The sequence below is a fragment of the Mirounga leonina genome, unplaced genomic scaffold, assembly GCF_011800145.1.
Source record: "Mirounga leonina isolate KUSES-001 unplaced genomic scaffold, KU_Mleo_1.0 Mir_91, whole genome shotgun sequence".
Taxonomy (NCBI): domain Eukaryota; kingdom Metazoa; phylum Chordata; class Mammalia; order Carnivora; family Phocidae; genus Mirounga; species Mirounga leonina.
In genome coordinates this window covers 29,293,418-29,307,567 of record NW_023270839.1, presented here as the reverse complement: position 1 = coordinate 29,307,567, position 14,150 = coordinate 29,293,418, and the positions used below count along the sequence as shown (strand labels likewise).

Genomic DNA, 14,150 nt, shown 5'->3' with positions numbered 1-14,150 from the left:
GCTGGTTTCATGTTTGACTGCTGGTTTTCAATGAAAAAGTGAATTTTTCATCTATTCTCTACACCTGGACTGTCACTCTCCCTTGCTGGGAGGATGAGGTCTGGAGCGGACTTCCTCACCCCTCCTCAAAGGTCTTGCGCCTCCCAGTCCCAGCCAGGGCAGGGTCTCAGGGTCCACGCCACGTGACCTACCTTGATTTCCCTCACTTTGCTTCAACTGAACTCCCTCCAGCCCTGGAAGGACAGGGCACGTCGGCGGCTGCGGGGGGGCCTGTTCCAGCCGCCGCCACCTGCGAGATGGGGAGGGGCGGCGGGACTACTTAGGCGGGAGCGCTGCGCGGGGCAGCTGCGGCGGGAGCGGGGCTGGGGGCCCGGGCTGGGGGCGGGGCCGGGGGCGGGGCCGGGGGCGGGGCCGGGGGCGGGGCCGGGGGCGGGGCCGGGGGCGGGGCCGGGCAGTCCCCAAGGGCCGCCCCGCTGTTCCGCTGCTGGGCTCCCTGGCTGCCCTGACACCTGTGGCTTCGCCACCCGGCGGTTCGGGTAGGTTGGGCGTCCCCTGGGCTCGGCTCAGGCTTCCCTGTCCTAGGCGGTGGGTCTGTGACTGCTGTGGGGTCGTGCTGCCGCTAGGCTTCCCGCCCTAAGAGTACGCGCGACCTGAGCTTGGATCCTGAGGGGCTAGGAAAAAAGGTGAGCGCGCGTAGTAGTTACTGAAACCTCTTCTTTTGCTCCAAGTTCTTGCACGTGGAAAGTTCTGTTCAAACTTTTGTCCAGATGGCGCATCAGTAGTGACCGAAGCCACGCATCTGTCAAATTGGTCCTTTCGGGTGTGTGTGTGTGTGTGTGTGTGTGCGTGTGTGTGTAGGGGAGCGGGAGGGGAAGGTTGGTGAGGGCCTCGTACAAGTGGTCCTGGGAGAGAGACGTCTGCTCCCAGAGACCTGTAGGGGCCCACCATTCGCTACCGAGAAGAGTTTCTTGGGACTCGGAAGTCGGACTTCTATGGAACAGGAGTTGGTTGGAGCAATTTAAGAAAACTAATCTAGTGTCTGGGAAAAGCCTGTGGACGCGGGCCAGCGCCGGAATGACCCCTTGCAGGCTGTGGGGAGCGGGGCGTCTGGCGAAAACTTCCTTGCTCGTGCATCTGCGGCTGAGCCAGTAAGAAAGACTGCAGGCACAAGACTGCCACTTGTAGAGTTGAACAAGGGGCAGGAAAATAAAGGGGCACGGGGCGGGGGGCGGGGAGATATCTGCACTGACAAAAATCTGGAAAAGTTGAAGTAGTAGGAATACTCCCTTTAGGGACGGGTGCTTCCTCATTCCGTCCTCCTCGTTCATTACAGCATTTTTGTGTGCATTTCTAAACAGTTAACTAAATGCAAACAGAACACTGTTGTACAACAGCGTGGACTTTTTCTTCCTTCCCCTCCCAGTTTTCTAATGAGTTCAAGGTCACCTTTTGGAGACTAAGTCACCTGTTAGGAATATTTTTATCGGAAGAAAGGGTTAGAAACTTTTGTTTCTTTCATCCTCCTTCCCTCCTCATCCCCACCTACCATTCCCAGCCTCCCCACCCTCTTAGCCTGTCCCCCCAAAACACAACTCACTCTCTACTCAATCCTTAATTCTTACCACCTAAAGACCAGAGAAGAGGAAAGCAACCACCTTTGTCAAGCAAGTACTTGTGGTTAATTTGGTCTTGTGACTCCTTGTTCCTTTGCCCTCTAGTTCCTTCGCCCTCTAGTTCCTTCAGTATTAAAATGCACCAATAGTGTTTTCTGTAAAGAATACAAAGGGCTGGAGGAGAAAAGGAAACTGTCCCTGAAGAGATGTAGTAAAGTGATTATTATTTTTTCAAACCACAAAAATTGGGACTCTGTGTTGAGTTCCAATATTTTTACCTCCTTTTGGGAAAGATATTTTTAAATTATAATTATCAATAAAAAAGCAGCTAAGTCTCTCCCTGCGTGTAAAATCTTACATTAAACAACCTATCCAATGCTGTGAATACTTTAGAAATTTGAAGTTCCAGTTTATAGAGGCCGACTGGAATAGAAGTGTATTTAGGTTATGAAACAACTTCATGAAACCTTGAAAATAATGGTATTACAAACATTTCAAGGTTTTGAGATTGCTGCATTCGGCTATCTTCGTGGCTTGACAACTCACTATTCTTTATGTTATTTAATAATGTTACTCACAATATATGGCATCTCTTACTAGTGATTTCATCAGTGCATTATAAAGGACATCTCTGGAGCCCTGTTCTGAATGTATAGTTGTAATTTCCCAGTTAACATATTTAGATTCAGTTCTGCTCTAGACTAAATTGGAGGCAGGGAAATGAGATGGGGATCAGCAATAAAAGAACCTGTGCACTGAGTTTTAGTACCAGATCATCTCTGAAGTCCTGGCAGACCCCCAAATTAACTCTGGGGTCTCATCAAGCCCCTTATGTGTATCATTGTTATCTTCAAAATAAGATTGTCTTTGGTTTTAAAGGACATTCAGATCTCTGAACTCTTCTATAAAAGGCAGATCCTCATTCTAGAGCAAGGTATCACTGCTCTAGAGAAGTATCTCTTCTAGAGTTTGCTTACATTTCCAGAAAGTGTCCTAACCTACTAGGCACCACTCCTGCCTGCCGCACTTGAGCATGTGGTATAGTGGTTAAGGGCATGGGTTTTGGAGACTGATGTATCTGTCTCTATTTCCTAGCTCTGATCTTGAGCAAGCTATTTCTGTTCTCCAAGCCTCATTTTCTTCATGTTTAGAATAAAGATAATAATAAGGCCTGGGTCATTATGAAGAGCAAATTAAGTGATGCATATCATAGAAGTAGCAAAGTGTCTGCAGTTTAAAAGTCAATAAATGATAGGAACTTTTTTTTCCTTCAACACTGACTTCCCCTCCTCTTTTTCTTTTAACGAGATGAAATTTAACCTGGAAAAATACTAAGTCCTACACATGGGTGTTTAACAAGTAAGGAAGTATAGGGTGAAGAAGTTGCAATGAATTGAACCAGTCAACCTCATGGTTAATTGACTGTATGTTTCCTCTGAGTCAGTGGTGAGCTGTGAGGGCCCAGAAAACGGATTTGATTTTAGACTGCTTTGATAGAAGTTAGAATGAACATCTATAGTCAAGGATATTTTTGTACATCTGCCTTTTGCTTTTTGTACAGACCTCAAGAGTTGTACAAGATGATCATTTACACACTGACTTGTCTGGGGGAACAAAGGGAGAAAAGAGAGAAAACTCTTGAAGCCTTATCGCATTCATTCATAACTAATACATTAATTCTTTGACTTCCCCTTTGACATTTTTTGACCAAGCAGAATGCGTGGGGAAAAAAAGACAGGTTTCTGCCTTCCAAGTATTCATAATATAGTTTAGGGTAACAGACAGAGCAATAATTACAGCAGAGTAATAACTGATCTGATAAAGGTAGAAAAGGGAATGCTGGGGGAAGAGGGGTGCTAAATATCAGCCAGAGGATGCTCAAAGGAGTTAAAATTTAGTTCCAGTTCGGAAGGTTCCAGTTTTGTACAAGTTTGCTAGGTAGAAATGCTGAGAAAGAGCTTTCTGGAGCAGGCACCTGGGTGGCTCAGTTGGTTAAGCGACTGCCTTCGGCTCAGGTCATGATCCTGGAGTCCCTGGCTCGAGTCCCGCATCGGGCTCCCTGCTCTGCGGGGAGTCTGCTTCTCCCTCTGACCCTCCTCCCTCTCTCATACTCTCTGTCTCTCATTCTCTCTCTCTCAAAATAAATAAATAAAATCTTTAAATAAAAAAAAAAAGAGCTTTCTGGAGCAAGGGAAAATTGTGTTTGAAAGTAGGACAGGGTGAGAGAGCATGACAAACACAAATCATGGCACACTGTTCCCGTGTTGCCCCATCCTTTCCTGGCTACAGGACATTGGTAAATTATTTTGCCTCTCTGAGCTTTAGTTTCCTCAAATGTAAAATGAGGATCATATATTATTTTACACCATCGGACACTGATTTAATCTTCAAGTCTCTCCTACGGGGAGTCTACCTTACAACTTTGTTGGAAGATTTAGTCGCATATAAAACACAAGGCTGTCCGATGTACAGATGACAATCAATCACTGTGGTTCTGTCTACCATCTCCTTCTCGTGAGTACAGAAAACACTAATCTAGCCTTGAGTGTGGATGGGATTTATGACTTTCACGCATGTTCTAACTGCGCTTACTGTTCAGAATAAAGTATGAAGTTCTATGTACTTCCACTACCACTAACTACCCCATTCCCCAGCCACTGAAGGCTTTACTTCATCACACCAAGGCTGTGTTGCTAGCCTCGTTTTAGGGTCAGACTCTGTAAAAGGAGTTCCGCCCACATTGAGAGTTCTTTGCTGGCAAAGGTTAGCATTCCTACATTTGCAGGATAGGATCTCTGACCCTGCACTTTATTTAGGCCTTCCTTGAGACTCATTGGTTCTGTCTAAGCTATTGCAATGCATCTTAACAAAAATTTATATGGGGAGGGGATATTGAAAATTGGTTATTCATTTAGGATTACCAAAATGCAAACTGAACATTTTGAGAGGAATTCTTTATAGGATTTTATCCTCTTGTGACTTTTCCTTGGTATTGTTAACTTTTAAAATCCTTTTAAATTTGGTAGACTTTGCCTCAAAATCCAACTTGATCATGCATGAGTTATCCCTCTTGCAAACGTTGTACAAATTTGCTGAACAATTGAATATCTAGAGTGAACCCGTTTAGACCTCAGGCTCTTTTGTTGCAAAGCCATGCAAAGCAAGGAACATTTCCACAAGCCATTTAGACAACAAAAGAATTTACTACTTTCAGTTTCAGTCATTATAGGGAAAAACAGTTGCCAGGCACAGACCAGGCCTGTTTGCTATGGAAGGCCTACATCAGGCCAGGGATTGGCATTCTCATTAGGCCAAGCAGACTAGATCCTGAGTAAGAACTTTTTGAGGGAATTCTTTCGGTCATTCATTTAGCGAATATTACTTTAATTTCATCAGTTAATTTCAGTATTTCATTATCTGTGCTGTGCATATGGAATGCTGAGTTTGATTCAAGATCCTTAGCCTCAAGTATAATAAGAACATGTTGGAGAGCTAGTTTAAATTTGAATTTCTGGGGGCACCTAGGTGGCTCAAGTCAGTTAAAGTCGGCCTTTGGCTTAGGTCATGATCCCAGGGTTCTGGGATCCAGCCCCACATGGGGCTCTGTGCTCAGCAGAGAGTCTGCTTCTCCCTCTCCCCCACCCCTTCCTCCTGCTCATGTGTGCTCTCGCTCTTTCTCTCTGAAATAAATAAATAAAATCTTAGGAAAAGAATTCGAATTTCTGGATCCTATGCCTTAGAGATTCTGATGTATTACATTCATTGCAAGGCCCAGGAATCTGAATTTTAATAAATCCCATAGTGCTGCTGATGCTGATGGGTGCTTTTTCTTTTTTTTAACCAATGTTTTTCCAGCATTTGTATACATACACATTTATATACACTCTTTGGTGAACAGTGTAGTTTGTCTAGGCCTTATCATTATTGTTCAAGTGTCTAAACAAATCCAAACTCTAGTCCACTCCCTGCTTTTAACCAAGTCAATTTACCTTTTTGTTGTTTTTAATTCGTAAAATAGGGACTTGGATTTCTATAAATTTCACTCTGTTCCTCAATTTGATGCTTTTCTCTCTGGATTCTCTCTTTTGGACATCCAGATTAGGAGCATCACCAATAAAGATCTTTGAAGAAATAGACTGTTGGGTGAAATCTACCCAAAGTCCTATGAAATTCTTAGATGCCTTGGAGTATCAGTACCCCACTTTCTTTAGTACCACCTTCTTACGTTAAGAAATATAAAGGATTGGTGACTTCAAGAGTATGAAGGTGAGAAGATTTGGTTTATAGAAAGCTGGTTAGATACTAAGCTACCTTTTTAAACATTTTTTTTAAACTATGGATGTAAATTATTAGCTGAATATTTCAGTAATTGAACTTCCCTTTGAAAAGCCTTCCTGGATTCCTTCCCCAGACAGGGTTAACTTTTAGCCTCCCCTGTGCACTCCATATGCTTGGTGGGAACCAGGCCTCAGCCCTGCTCACTCTGTGGTGATGGAGGTTCCATGGTCTGTCCACATGGCGGGCCAGAATTAAAAGCCTTCCCCCCAGTCTCAAGTGGCGACCAATAGGTGCTTCATAAATATTTGTTAAGTGAACTAACTGCCACTTGCAAAACTACTGTCAGAACAATTCATTTATTTTCTATAACCCACTTCATAATTTTCTCCTCTTTTTTGAATGTGAAAACCTTGATGCTAATTCTGTATGTTTCTTTGAGAATACAGTGTACTCAGTTGTGATCATTATTTAGAAATTGAAAATAAAAATAAATGTTCATAGCATTGTATTTATTTATATTTTTATTTATGTATTTGTTTTTAGTTAGGGGAAACAGTGACTGTGATTCCTAGTAACACATCATGCCACATGGGCACACAGACACTTATTTTTCTACTTCTTGAGGTAATGAAAAGTGAGCATGTGAAGCAACATTTTCATGTGCATTTTGATTTCCTTTTGAACAAAAAATGCAAGCAGGAAGAGCTTTAATTTTTTTTTTTCAGTGAGATAACAGAGATAAACCAAGTTAGTGCAAATCTCTTGAATAGCTAATGTGTGTCGCCTGGAGAAAGAGAAAATTATTTTCTGCCCTCTGTGTTGATGTGTATAGAACATGTGTTCTGAGTAGCTGCTATTTTCACTGCCTCTTTTTCTAGCTGAAGTGCAACATAAACTATTTTAATTAATATCGTGTCACCAAAAGGGATTGAAATAGCCAATTGAATTCTACCAAGATAGAGTCTTTTGATGAAAACATATCTTTATTGATTGCGCACGAAAAAAAAATCATTCTTAAAATGAAATCCAGAGAAAAATCATATCCCTCAGAGAAAATTTCTGAGTGGCAGGCTGAGATTAACATCATAAAATTGAATTTGTGCTGCAAGCCTTTGATGTAATCAGCAGCTGGGAGATGGTGTTGCCCTTGCTGTGCTCCCTCTGATTGTGGTGAATTATTGTGTAGAATGAAATAAGTGTTTCTGGTGTCCCTCCTCCAAGAAATACAAACAAGGTATTACTAGGTAGTTTCTTGCTAGTTAAAATGGGTTGGATCGATTCCAGGCCTCTGGGGCTCTCGTACACCCATGAACTATAGGAGTTGGGCATTTATTTATGGCCTAGGGACAGAATTTCTTGATGCCACGGGACAGTGACTTCTTTGGTCAGTAAAAACCCAGCAGAGCAGAGGCCACGAGAGGAATTCCCCTTGCCAAGGATTTTTTTTAGAGTAAGCAGAGGCCAGGATATGTTGGAAAGTGCCATGAGCTGCATGGAGGTCCAGTCTAGCCCTTGCCTGTCTCCCTCAGCTACCTCTGGTGACACAGACGACATTGAAATCATTGCTGTATGGCAATCTCACTGTGTCCTAAGAGTCCATTTCCAGGATACCTGGGTGACAATGGGTTTTTATTTTGTTTGTTTTTGTATTAAGTCCTCATGCTTAGAAAACATGCTTGCCAGTGCGTGCACTCCCACACATGTAATGAATAGGTTTTGCAGATTGAGCAGAGAAAATCTACTCATGTATTTACCTTCAGATTAAAGAGTGATTTGGCCCCTTAACCACTCCTGTGGTTGAACCTAAGTTGTTTTTGTTTTGTTTTGTCTTTAAAAAATAGGAGGACTGGTTTGTCCGTAAACAGAAGCCATAAGCTGTAAACCATCAGTTAGGTAGTGGTGCCTTTGTGTGTAAGCTCACTCTCAAGCCCTGTGCGAAGTGAGATGGGTCTTGTAGTCAGACAGATCCAGTGATGTAATCCTAGCCTAGGGATTTAGATTTACCAGGCCTCCTTTTCCTAATAACATCAATGCTGAGTGTGACAGAAAATCTACAAAAATGAGAAGTCTGGTTGCAAATGGCTCACCACCTGTGTCTTGAATTAATGCTAGAATGGGCTGGGAGTCCCAGGAAATATCTGTTTTTAAAAACTGAATTTTTCAATAAGGCTAAAGTCCCTTTGGATTATGACCCTCAACTCGTGTGCCTCCCCTATCACTCTCTCCAAACCACCATGGAATTCTGCATTCATAAGCCTTTTTTTAAAATCTATCTACCTATCTATCTATCTATCCATTCATCCATCCATCCTAAGCCTTCTTGATGTCATTCTGTTTTGGCCAAGCTTCTGCTGGGATCCTGGAACCCAAAAGGTTGGGTTTGCAGTCTTCCCTGGCTGAGGCATTCCTGTTTTGTGGGCAAAGTCAGAAAATACCAGAATCATGGGCCTTAGGGAGGCTTCTCCAAACAGGACTCAACTACATAGCTCCATATTCCTACCTGTGGGAGTGCCTTCCATCTGTTTTTCTGGAGGGAGAGGTTCATCATGATGGCTGTGGACCGACTTCCAATGTCAGCTTGTGCTGAAGTTGGGAGAAGCAAAATAAATACCAGGACCAAAGAAGGAGGCAACTGACCCATGGGAAAACACATAATTTTTCTAAGAGAGAATCCTTTGCCATCGACTGCTATGGGATTAAGGTGTGGTTTGGTCTTGTACCTAGGGAATACATGTCCCAGCAAACTTCACATCAGTTATTTACATGCTTATGACTTGACTCATAGGTTGTGAATTCTTAGAGGTCAGGAATCTGTGTTTTTGTTTTCTTTTTTAATTTATTTGGGCTTTCAATAAATACCTGTGGAATGAATAAAATGAATATATGCTTTCCTCAGGGAACCTATAATATGGATCAAAAGGTGATTTATACAAAAGAAGTAGAAAAGAAAATTTAGTATATGACCGATTATGTGATTTAGACTAAAATTTAAGTATGTATATCTCGAGAATAGTTATATGTGTTGCTATGAATTGTTATATTTATTGTTAAGATCTATGTTCTGACTTGAAAGAAACAAAATCTGGGGCACCTGGATGGCTCAGTCATTTAGGCTTTCTTCGGTTCAGGTCATGATCTTGGGGTTCTGGGATTGAGCCCACATCAGCTCCTTGCTCAGCGGAGAATCTGCTTCTCCCTCTCCCTCTGCTCCTACCCCCACTTGTGCTCTCCTCTCTCTCTCTCTCAAATAAATAAACAACATCTTTAAAAAAAAACAAAATCTATCAGTCAGATGGTATATTAGTTGCTAGGGAGGTCATAACACAGTACTGCAAATTGAGTGGTTTAAGTGATGGAAATTTATTATCTCACAGTTTGAGAGGCTGGGTGTCTGAAATACGATGTCGGAAGGGTTGTTTCCTTCTGAGGGATGTGAAGAAGAATCTGTTTAAGACCTCCCCACTAGCTGCTGGTGGTTTGCTGTCAATCTGTGCCATTCCTGAGCTTGTAGAAGTATCACACAATTTCTGCCCTCATCTCCACATCTCTCTCCCTGTGTGCGTCCGTCACCAAAGGTCCTAGTGTTATATAGATGCCAGTCTTACTGGATTCTGGCCCCACCCTAATCCAGTATGACCTCATTCTTCACTTAATTAATTGTATCTGCAATGACCCTGTTTCCAAATGAGGTCACATTCTGAGGTAACGGGGGTTAGGACTTCAACAAGTAATTTTGGGGTGGGCTCAATTCAACCCATAATGGATGGAAAGATGGTAGACTTTCTTCTGCTTTGACAGTTTGGTACCTTTGGAGTTTTACCTTCATCTTTACTGCTTTCTTCACTTACTAGATGGAATTTACTGTAAATTGTGAAAAATAAAATAAAGGATTATAAATGACAAGGATTCTGCTTATCGTTTTACTATTTACTTAGCAGGATTTATATACAGATTACTTAGCAAGATTTCAATACACAGAGTGAAAAAAGCCTTTTAATAATAGCAGCTAACATATATTGAATGCTTACAATGGAATGTAATGATTTCCATGGATTATCCCATTTAACTCTCATATCAACCCCATTATTTATTTATTTATTTTTAAAGATTTTATTTATTTATTTGACAAAGAGTGAGCGAGCACAAGCAGGGGGAGTGGCAGGCAGGGGGAGAGGGAGAAGCAGGCCCCCCGAGGAGCAGGGAGCCTGATTCGGGGCTCGATCCCAAGACCCCAGGATCGTGACCTGAGCCGAAGGCAGATGCTTAACCGACGGAGCCACCCAGGCATCCCTCATATCAATCCTATTAGATTGATATTATTACTTATTTACATTTTACTGGTGAGGAATCCAATACACAGTTGTAAAGTAAACTGCCTGAAGACATATAGTAGTAGAGTTGGCATTCAAATCTAGGCTGACTAATTCCAGGGCCTCGACACTGGGTACATCCTGTCTCCTTAGTCTTATTACAACCAGGTAAGGTAGATATTATTCCCATTTCATGGGTGAGGAAAGTTTAAAGTAACTAGGAACTTGCTTGGGGCACAAAACCAGCAAGTATATAAGGATTCAGGGTTTAAACTTAGGTGTTATCTCCCTGGGGAAATCCTTCCAGTGTTTGATTTCGAGCTCCACTTGTATTTCCTCCACAAACACACTTGCATTTACCTTACATATCATTACACCGTTGGTGATGCCAAACATGCCTGTGTTCTTAGATACCACTGAGCATCTTGAGAGATGTGACTTTGTCTTTCTTGTCTTATAGCCTAAAACCAGGGTTTTTAGATAAGAGGATTGGAATTCCAGGAAGTTGTTACCGATTGAATATAAATAAAATTGAAGGAAAGAAATGAGTTGTCCTTCTCGTGTTTCTTTTACTAGCCTGATGCTCATCTCTTTGACAGTGACTGTAAATGGAACACTCTTGGCATTAATTTGGCTGTGTTAGCTCTGTTTCACTATGGCTTAATGAACAAGAAGGTGAAGTTGGAACAATATTTTGTGAAAACCTTTGGCCCACAAGAGCTGTAAGCTATGATGGAAACTTCACTGGTATAGTGATAGGAATGTGATTCCTTGGTTGGTTGGTTTTACACACATTCTAGCTCATGGATGCTTGGAGTTCAGAGATTTTGCATTATTTGTTTAATTCATTCCTTGATCCCTGTGTTATTTTACCATTAACTTTACCTGCTAAGGCATTCCCTACCTAGGACACATTACTTTCTAGAGTTTCCTAGGTAGCAGTTAGTCACTCAGTAATAACATTTTTGGAGGAGCGTGGCTTTTCTGTTGGTTAGGGGTTAATTTTGAAATAGTCAAGCTCCACTGGGTAGACCAAATAGAATTTTACGTGTTATTTAAATATGCCTAGGGCAGTCTTTGACTTAGTAGAAACATTTTTTTTAACCTTTTCTAAGGAGTGATCTGATTACAATCTGTTGATAAAATAAGACCTTTTTGCTTCGGGAGCATCTGCAAACAGACAGGTTTTGGCAGACAAGGCTTCTGCTGAGACCAGCTGTGCAGGAACACTTTGGTTCCTGTGGAATCCTGAGACTGCTTGCTTCATATTCCTGGGGGTTAAAGTAGCTTGCACTGTGGCCCACCGTGACACCCAGATATTTTCTCTCCAGTCTACTTCTACTCCTTGTTCCTTCTGAAAGCCCTATTTGCCCTCCCCCATTTATTGTCACTCACTAGCTAGCTGTGTGATGTTGGCCAAACTACTTTACTCTGATATCCAATCTCTCTGTTTTTTCAACTTCATTAGGGTAAAAATTTGCATACAATAAACTGTACTCACTTCAAGTGTACAATTTGATGGATTTTATGCTCCAAGCACTTTAACCTAAACACTAAAATTAGAAACAAAACTCCCTCTGGGCTCAAATTGAAGAAAAGAATCATGAAATAAATTATTTGGGTCCCTCAGCACCCATATATTGAGTTTTGAAGAAAGTTGTTGGGATCCCCCTCCACTTTGGAGATGGGATTCTGCGAGGTCATAAAACTGTATAAATGGCAGATCTGAGATTCAAACCCAGATCTGTTTTATCCTAAAGCTTAGATTGTTAACTGCTTTACTATTTTTATTTTCCTCACGTATGTTTCCTTTGATCAGGAGATTATTTTCAGAATTCGTGCATGGTAACTGAGGACTTCACCGTTTGTATTTTTTTGGTTGGCTGTCCTCAGTCAAGGGGTTCGAGAGACTCAGTATATGGGCATGTCTCTGAAGTTTTTTATGACAAGGTAAACAATTCCAGTGTCCAGTAGATACCAGCCACAAAACCACATTTGCATCATACTCATTATCTTGCTAGCCCCAGACAAGTCAGAGAAATAAAAACAAATTGTTAGGGAAGAAGATGAAGGTGAGAAGGATGGGGGCTGTAATGGTGGGTTGTCTTTTCTTATACTTGCTAGGTATCATTATTTATGGAGAAAGGACCAGGAGTGTGTTAGCCCAACTTTTAAAAGGTGTGGAGGCCATGTTGGAGCTTGAATGCACAAGAGGTTTTATTGTTGTTGTTTTGCTTGACTTTTTATTTTTTATTTGTTTGTTTAAATTTTTCAAAAAACTACCAAAATAATAAAGACCTTTGCTTAGCAGATTACTAAGACTTTCTGGAAAGGAAGTCTGGGTTGTCTTTGTCATGGTGTGCAGGGGGAGAATTCTGGATGGGTTGGTGGGAGACCTGGTTCTGGTTCTCTCAGCTGCTCTCTTTGAATTGGGCTTCGTAAGCAACTCTCCTGGGCCTTCATATTCTCATCTGTGGAAGGAAGTAGAACAGGGACTGTGATCTTCAAGGCTCCCTTGTGGGCATGGCGTAGGATTGCCAGTGGCCCTAGGATGCCTACAGGATATCTGATTAAATTTGAATTTCAGATAAACAATAAACAACTTTTATAAGTATGTTCTATGCAGTGAAAGTATTTTTTGGTGTAAACATGACCAAAATATTGCCTGAGACATACTTACCCTAAAAAAAAATTTATTTGTTCTTTATCTGAAATTCAAATTTAATTGGACATCTTGTATTTTTATTTGCTGAATCTGGCAACCTTAATCTGACCAGGAGTCAGTAATTTTAAGATTAAATTATAGAGTTTAGAATAATAAAAATTGTACATTTTCATGGCCAAATGTTCTAGTATATAAACACAGCATCAAGAAAAGACATTGTAGTGACAGTATTGCAAAAGTAGGGAAGGAAATCTCACACTAAGAAAGCTATTGCTAGAAAGTAATAGTCACATTCTCTGCCCATTATGTAAAATTATCATGATTCATAGCCTCATTCATTCATTCAGTAAACATTTACTGAGTGCCAGTTATGAAAAAATAATTAGGATAGGTGTTTTCTGTACAGAAACACCTATTCTGTATAGACTCATCTATCTTCACACCAGTTCTCCAAGGTAATTATTTTCCCCATTTTGTAGATGAGAAAACTGAGGCTCAAAGAATATTTGATAGCCATTAAGGGAAGAAAAAGACCAAGATTTATCTGACTCTATTTTATTTTCTTGCCTCTTTTCTTCACAATAAACTATTTTAAACTAAGTTAATGGAGATGGTGGTCTGCTAAATAAACCTAACGATGAACCTATACTGAGAAATTTTGTTATTTCCATCCATTTGGGTGGCACACAAAGAGGGATGCCAGGGTGATGACTTCCCCCAAAATATAAGTTCTACCAGAGTAAGAAAGTCACATCACCTTTCCTCTGCTTTCTCATTAGCAAAATAAGAGTTAAACTCTACATCCTTAAATTTTCTTCTAGTTTCGGTGAAATCTTGCTCCAGTTTTAAGGTGAAATACAGTCATTTAAGGAATATTTGTTGAATGTCATATATGTGGCCAGCAGTGTGCTAGGGACTAGGGATCAAACAATGAAAAGACATGCCCATCCTTTGTCATCTGTAATTTACAGTATTGCAGATGTTTTACCCCCAGGTGATTTAAGAGCCCCAGTGGGTTTGGGAGCTGATCAGGAAGCTCACATTGTTGGAGTGAGAATGTGAAAAAATAGCACTCTTTGCTATTTTTACCTAAAAATAGTTACTTGAAGACATTTTCCCTTGAAAATGAAACAACTTGGGAGGTGCTCATCATGTGAATTTGTGCCAGAGTTAGTGGGTATCAGCTTGGCTGCATCCATCAAATAGGCTTATTTCTTAATTGTGAGTATGGCTTTCCAAACTCTGTAATGCCCTGGACCTTCTACAGCTTTAAATTATTTATGT

The 14,150-nt window shown here is 41.2% G+C and overlaps 1 protein-coding gene across 1 annotated transcript in view; it reads left to right on the top strand.

Moving 5' to 3' along the window:
• Positions 1 to 524: 524 nt before the first annotated feature.
• WDR72 (WD repeat domain 72) overlaps positions 525 to 14,150 on the top strand; it is a 228,266-nt gene continuing 214,640 nt past the window's right edge. Inside the window, exon 1 of the mRNA XM_034994225.1 lies at positions 525 to 683. The gene's annotated coding sequence lies outside the window, so the exon portion shown is untranslated. The remainder of the gene's footprint in view (positions 684 to 14,150) is intronic.